Genomic DNA, 7,004 nt, shown 5'->3' on the forward strand with positions numbered 1-7,004 from the left:
TATCTTTTACAAAAAAGAGTTTATGTTCACTGAATTATCAAACTTAGTAGTCATGTTTATAGATAAAATATTCTTATGATATGTGTTATGTATACTCTGTGTTTCTCTGTCTCTCTCTCTCTCCTTCTCTCTCTCTCTCTCTCTCTCTCTCTCTCTCTCTCTCTCTCTCTCTCTCTCTCTCTCTCTGTGTATTGTTACCAGTAACATAACACCCTCAACATGAAATCCATTTGGAAGCTTGCTCTTCCTTTTCTACATTTAACTCATTCTGGAGAGGATAGATCATGCCAGCCTATCACAGAGACCCACTTGCCTCTGCTCCTGGAGCACTAAGATTAATCCAGTTGAAACATGTATTTATTTATTTTCATTTGTATGTATCAATGTTTGGACTGAATCTTTGTAAGTGTACCACTTGTGTGTCTGGTGCTCACATACTCTAGATGCTATCCGGACAGATCCGTGGAACTGGAGTTACAGATGTTTGTGAGCAGCCATGTGGATGCCGCGGGATTGAACCTGGGCCTCTGCAAGAGCAGTTAGTTCTCTAAATAACTGAGCCAGCTATTCAGCCCCTCTTTTCTATTTTTTTTTTTATATAAAAAGACAATAAGCTCTTTTCTTTATCTTATCCTGAGTGTTTCTTCAATTACTCTCCTTTGTTTGGGTAGTTGTATTTCCTTGGCGTATTCAACTTGCTCTTTCAAAATTTGGAGTTACAATAGACTCTGCCAAGTGTTTTGTATATTTAAAATTGTAACATATGCCTTCTATCTTCTGTTATGACTCTGTGCTAAAGTTGTTAGAGGAACTACTTGTAAGCCCTTAGTAAAGGGAAAAGGAGGAGAGGTTTAGTCAATGTAAGCCCAGCATGTGAGATGTGCTCCTGACTGTTTAAGGACTCAGGAAGCTTCTCTTAAAAAAATTAAAATCTGATTCACAGGCAGGCACCCTACTGGGAGTGTACAGCACCCCCAAGCAAGCAAGCCACCTACAGGCCAGCATGGCCTATACAACCCCAATTCAAATTTAACAAAAGCTTTCTTATAAAATCTGTATATACAATCTGTATATAAAGTCAGTATCTGTCAATGCCTTTTCTGTGGTTCATACTATCTACTTTTGATTGCTCTTCTCTAAGAGCAGTTAACATTTTAATGTTTTGACCTGTTAATTGGCTTTAAAATGTGACTGTATTTGTGTCTCTTGCTCACCTCAATGTATGGTTTAAGAAATACATGGTAACTAATCAACCAATTTTTTAAGTTTGCATTGTGCTGAACTATAAAGATTGCCAATCAATTGAGAAATTTAGCTGGTAATTATTATAAGAAGATATTTTTCAATTTTTAAATTATTCAGCCCTTAAAATGAATAGTGAATAGGTACTGGAGCTTATTTTAAAACTGGATCACATGCTTTGTATGGTATTTGTTTACTGGGGGCTTAAAATTTAAATATATATAAATATATATATCACATATATGTGACAATCTGTAAATGGCTGCTTGTCATCTCATCTAACAGCTTTCTGAATTTATCTTTAAAATTCTGTTGTTCTTTAGCAAAGATTTAGAGCAAGACAAAAAAAAGAGTAGGAGAGGGAGATGAACACCTCACCCTAACTCTAAACTCCACAGTTTGAGAACTAATACATTCATCTATTTCAAGATTGTTAATGTAACATAAATATACCAAGACTATCTAAGTGGGTTCTGTGGGGCAGGCAAAGCATTCGGAGAGTCTGAAAGCCATAAGTTACTGGGTACAAGTTGACAGCTACTGTTGGGTGGGAGGGAAACCAGAATTGGTAGTGGAGGGCTGACTTAGGCATTTCATAAGATTCCTTCCACCTCCCATCTTCCTTAGCACTTTGTCCTGAGCCCTCCCACCGTCCTTATCACTTTGCCCATATGTTTAGCCCTGATCAGGTCTTTCCCTCTCCTTGGCTTTTCCCATGAGAAAGGAAATAGCCTTCTTAGGAAGTCTGCTTCTGTTTTCCCTACCTGTATAAAATTTTTAAACTTTTGAAACTAGAACCCAATTCTTATGTCTAAAGCAGTGAGACCTTCATAAATAGTTTTTTTTCCCTTTGTGATAAACTCAAGATTTTGTATTTGATAGAAAATTGTTTTAATTGTTTTTACGGTGTTCTGTTTGTTTGTCTCTCTGTTTCTTTCTTTCTTTCTTTGTTTATCTGTTTGTTTTTGTTTGTTTTGCTCTTTGTTTTTCAGAAGTTTTGTCGACTAAGGAAACTGTGTCAACAAAGTAAATGTTCATTTGAGTATCAGTTTGTGTTAGTCTTAAATATCCGCTTTGTAAGCAGCTATTTTAAACTGATTTTTAGTATAATTAATGCCCTCTGTATGTGTGACTTGAAACATGTTGGCTGCATATCTAAGCTATATATTATGCAAAGTTAATATAGAAATATAACTTTCAAAGCATATACGATTCTGTGCCTGCAAAGTAATCAGCTCAGGCCAGTGCCTCCTTACCAGTCCATTACAGACCCTGTTAGTGCAGGGGCTCCAGCTAGCCTGAGATAGCCTGAGCAAAGGGCGTGGCAGGCCAGAGCATGCCCTGCTTCCCCTTGAGCTGGGGCCAGGCTAAATAACTTGACCTATTTCCACCAAGGATTAAAAAAAAAATACAAGTAGAGCCCAGCTACAGCTGAGTAAGAGCAGCAAGCATTTTGGCATCTTAACTTTGTATATGCTTATGCCCAGACCTTCAGCACTGCGATTAGCACTGAGAATCCATGGTCCACAGTCACAGTGTAAACAGGAATTCTGAAAGCCACTGAACACGTAGAACAGCTGGGATATTTTCGAAGCCACAGTTCAGAGAATTACCCTTATTGGACCTGGCAGAACACGTTCAAGACTGTCTTTATTGGACTGAAACAGGGAATTTTTTCAAGCAACCTGGGACTATGGTTGAACCTTCAAATTTCCTATGGTAGATAACAATTGGGCTGCATAATAAGTTAACTAAGAAGCCCTACCTGGTTTAGACATGAGAAGTACTTGCTATTTCATTTAAAAAAGAATTACCGACCACCGAATATGTCACTCATGAGGGGGGATATCTGACCACCAATACACCGTTTGCCTCAGCCCCTGAAACTGCTATCTTGCTATTTACGTGTCTCATGTGGTGCTAGGGATGCACATGACCGCAGAGGGTCCCTTCATGCCCTCTCTTCCTGCCTCACAGCCCCTCTCAGAATGAGGTTCACAGGGACTATGGAACACTTTGACACTTTCCTGGAACGCTACTCATGTTCAGTGAAGTCCCAAGTAGACTAACTCCTTCAGTCGAGCTGACTTTGAAGAAATCTTAGTGGGCAGAGTTGGGAACTCTGGTTGAGGGCATGCTTTATCAGGTATACAGAGGTGCTCAATAGGAACTGGGAAACTTACTAGGTTACATCTAAGGAAATCTGCATCCAGTTACTAGCTGAATGTTAGAGGTCACAAGAAGACTTCCAAAAGACCACCCATGAGAATATGAGAATATGGACCTCACAAAATTATTTTGGAGGAATCACTAACAACAACAACAACAAAAAAAACACCTAAGAAACCCTGGGAAACAGACAGAAATTTATCTTGAGTTACTCTATTATTTAAAATGTTCTCATTTGCATCTTAGTGTTCACTCCAGTAATTGAAGTAGTAAGTAAGGAGTTAAAGTCCAGTCTCTGGTACATAATGAGTACCAGAGTTTACGGTCAGCCTGGGCACCCTGAGACCTTGTCACAAAACAACAACAACAAAAAAAGCAAAACCAAAGAGAATAGTACAGAAATAAAGGATACCATGCATGGTAGTTTACAGCTGTAATTTCAGCATCGAGAGGCTGAGGCAGTAGGAACACACTGAGTACAAGGCTAGCCTGAGCTAGAAAATGAGACCTTAACAAAAAACAGAGAAGAAGAAGGAGGAGGAGGAGGAGGAGGAGGAGGAGGAGGGAGAGAGAGAGAGAGAGAGAGAGAGAGAGAGAGAGAGAGAACTAAAGTATACTACAATGTCTTACATGAAAGGCAGGGTGCTGATATACTCAAAGTACTTAAAACAAAAAGAAAAATAAAACCTACTTATACCCAGATAAACAACAATAAAACCTATCAGAATTTGTCACACAATGGATGCCTTTTTAGTTAAAGGATTAAATGGAGTCTTTTAGGCTGAAATGAAAAGACACTATGTGGTTATCTAAATCTGCACAAAGAAATTAAGAGTACTAGTACAGTAACCACATAGATACACATATTTAAGACAGTATAACTTGACATTTGATCTGTAACTCTTCTATCACGTCTGATTAAAAAAGAAACAAACCAAATCCATAATTATAACCTATAATAATGCTATAAGGATGGAGTATGGACTGGTGATCAACTGGGGCAATTTTTTAATAATCTTTTGTAGTTAAATACGTCTCAACTGCTGGGCCTGGTGATGTAAGTCAGAGATTCAGGAGGCAGGAGCAAGAGGATCCATCAAAAGCTCAAGGTCAGTCTTATCTACAGAGTAAGTTCTAGGACAGCCTGCAAATCTCTGTGAAACAAGATTTCTGAGATAAAAAATTAGAGACGTAGGGACATAGTTCAGTGGTAGAGCATGCCTGAGGCATATATCTATAGATATAGAGGTTAAATATCTAATAAAGAAAAAAAAACATTGATTTAATTGACATTTCTAAGGCAAGCATTAATGAGATAAGTGAAAAATATCCAAGGGAAATGACAGATGAATAAATCTGTACACCACACAGAACTGTCTTAACACAAAAAGGCAATAGTGGAGGAGCAGAGTACCAAGAATATCACAACACATATCAGAAAGAAATAGGAAAATTCCAGAGACAAAACCTACATTATTAGTAATTTTGTTAAATATAAGTGAATTAGTTTCACCAATTAAAAGGCCTAAATTGGGATGACAGACTTAAAAAACATAAGCAGCCAAACATATGCTGGCTCCAAGAGATATTCTTTATATTTAGAGGTAGAAATAGGCTGAAAGTTAAAGGATAGGCAAAGGTGTTGGATGTAAAAAGTAATCAAAAAGAAAAAAAAACATTGCTATAGTAGTTGGGGAGATGGCTCAGTGAGTTAGAAGGCTTGCTGTAGAAGCATGAAGACTTGAGTTCAAATCCTCAACACCCACAAAAATGACTGTGTGGCCATGATGCCTGTGACCCTAGCGTTGGGACTTAGAGACAAGCAGACCCTTGTAACTCTCTGGCCAGACAGCCTACGTGAATCACTGAACTGCCAGCTCAGTTGATAGACGCTGTCTCAGGAGAATGAGGCAAAAAGTGATAAAGGAAGACACCTGGTGCCTCTCCTCTGTCCTCTACATGCCTGTGGGAACAGAGGTGTGCATTCATGCACACTTCTCCATACACATATACCAAACCCCTCACACACAATTGTTACAATGATAAGGAAGCAACATTTTAAATGATCAAATGCCAACCTTTTCTACCAAGAAGATGTAGCAATTAGAACAATATACCCAACTGATACCTCAACCACCTCAAAACAGATGAAGCTGACAGCATGACATAGGGAGTATCTTTGTGCGTATCTCCAGGAAGTCCCATGTATCATAAACCAGGTGTAACAAAAACTAGAAAAATTATACTGTTTTAGTATTGACATCATCTTTCTTCAGTAACTGTCATTTAGATATCTTTTATAGTCATCAACGGGTTAACCACCACTCAAATGTCTTTATCATTTATTTTTGTGTATGCAAGTCTCTGTGTGTATTTAGGTTCCTGTATACCATGTCTGTGTATAGGTGTATATGCAGTTTAGTGTGGAGGTCAAAGGTCAACCCTGGGTGTTCTCTCTTCAGGCACATAAGATCTGTCTTCTTTGTCTGTCTCCAGAACTTGTTGATACAATGAAATACTTCTGTCATTGTTGCTTGTCATTTAGGACAGATTTTTTTTTTTGAAGTAAAGTGATTGGACCTAATCCAAATACAAACTCATAGGGCAGAGAACTATATGCAGTTTTGATGGTGGGAGATAGGAGAAGAGAATGTCAGAGAGGCAAAATAAGACTATGATACAGCATTCCTAGCTCTGACATGGAGGGGATAATTCGGGAAGAAATGCAGATGTCTCTACAAGCTAAGGAAGGCAACTGGAAAGTTTAATGAGAACATCTGCCAGCAACCTTATGAATGTTAAGCTGAAGGTGATTGTCCCCAGCAGCACCTAGACCCTAGGCCTAGCCAGCCCAGATAACCTAAGTCATGCCTACCCAAAATTGTGACCTTCACAATTATGAGGTCATGACTGGGAAGTGTTGGAAGTTGCCTAGTTACAGGCAATTTGATCCACAGCCTGTGCAACATGGTGAATCAACAGCGTGGCAGTGAGGAATTGGTGCGTTAAATATTCTTTTTTCTTCCCACAAGCACATCAGGCAGGTCCACATCAGGTGGGAAGACATCTGGGGTGCTTGCTGAGCACTTTAAATCTGGTGATTTCACTAACACAGACAGAAAGGGATTTAATGATTGGCATGTACATGATACATATTTGTTTTATTGTGTTTTTTCCCAAACATTTTCCACCATGATGGAATGCTATAATGCTGTTTGGGGATACATGGGCTAAGACAATATTCCTGTACAAATTACTGAGAACTAAGAAGAGCATATATTATCCATCTGCACATTTTAAACTTTATTTTCACAGCAGTACAGTAGTTTTACTGGAATTGTAGAATTTACAGGAATATCTATCTATCTATATATATATAGAGAGAGAGTAAAACTTTGGTATATACTTTTTTTTGTCATCAAAAAATGTCCTTGGGCCCTGTGTTCCATCCAATAGCTGACTGTGAGCATCCACTTCTGTGTTTGCCAGGCACTGGCACAGGGCCCCCAATGGAGGAGCTAGAGAAAGTACCCAAGGAGCTGAAGGGTTCTGCAACCCTGTAGGTGGAACAACAATATGAACTAACCAGTACC

At 38.7% G+C, this 7,004-nt stretch overlaps 1 long non-coding RNA gene across 1 annotated transcript in view; it reads left to right on the plus strand.

Annotated features, from left to right (window-relative positions):
• Positions 1 to 7,004, plus strand: part of LOC110313262 — a 41,707-nt gene that overhangs the window by 4,427 nt on the left and 30,276 nt on the right. The window contains exon 2 of the long non-coding RNA XR_002380094.1: positions 4,437 to 4,520. This is a non-coding gene — a long non-coding RNA (uncharacterized LOC110313262). The remainder of the gene's footprint in view (positions 1 to 4,436; positions 4,521 to 7,004) is intronic.

The sequence above is a fragment of the Mus pahari genome, chromosome X (genome assembly GCF_900095145.1).
Source record: "Mus pahari chromosome X, PAHARI_EIJ_v1.1, whole genome shotgun sequence".
Lineage (NCBI taxonomy): Eukaryota > Metazoa > Chordata > Mammalia > Rodentia > Muridae > Mus > Mus pahari.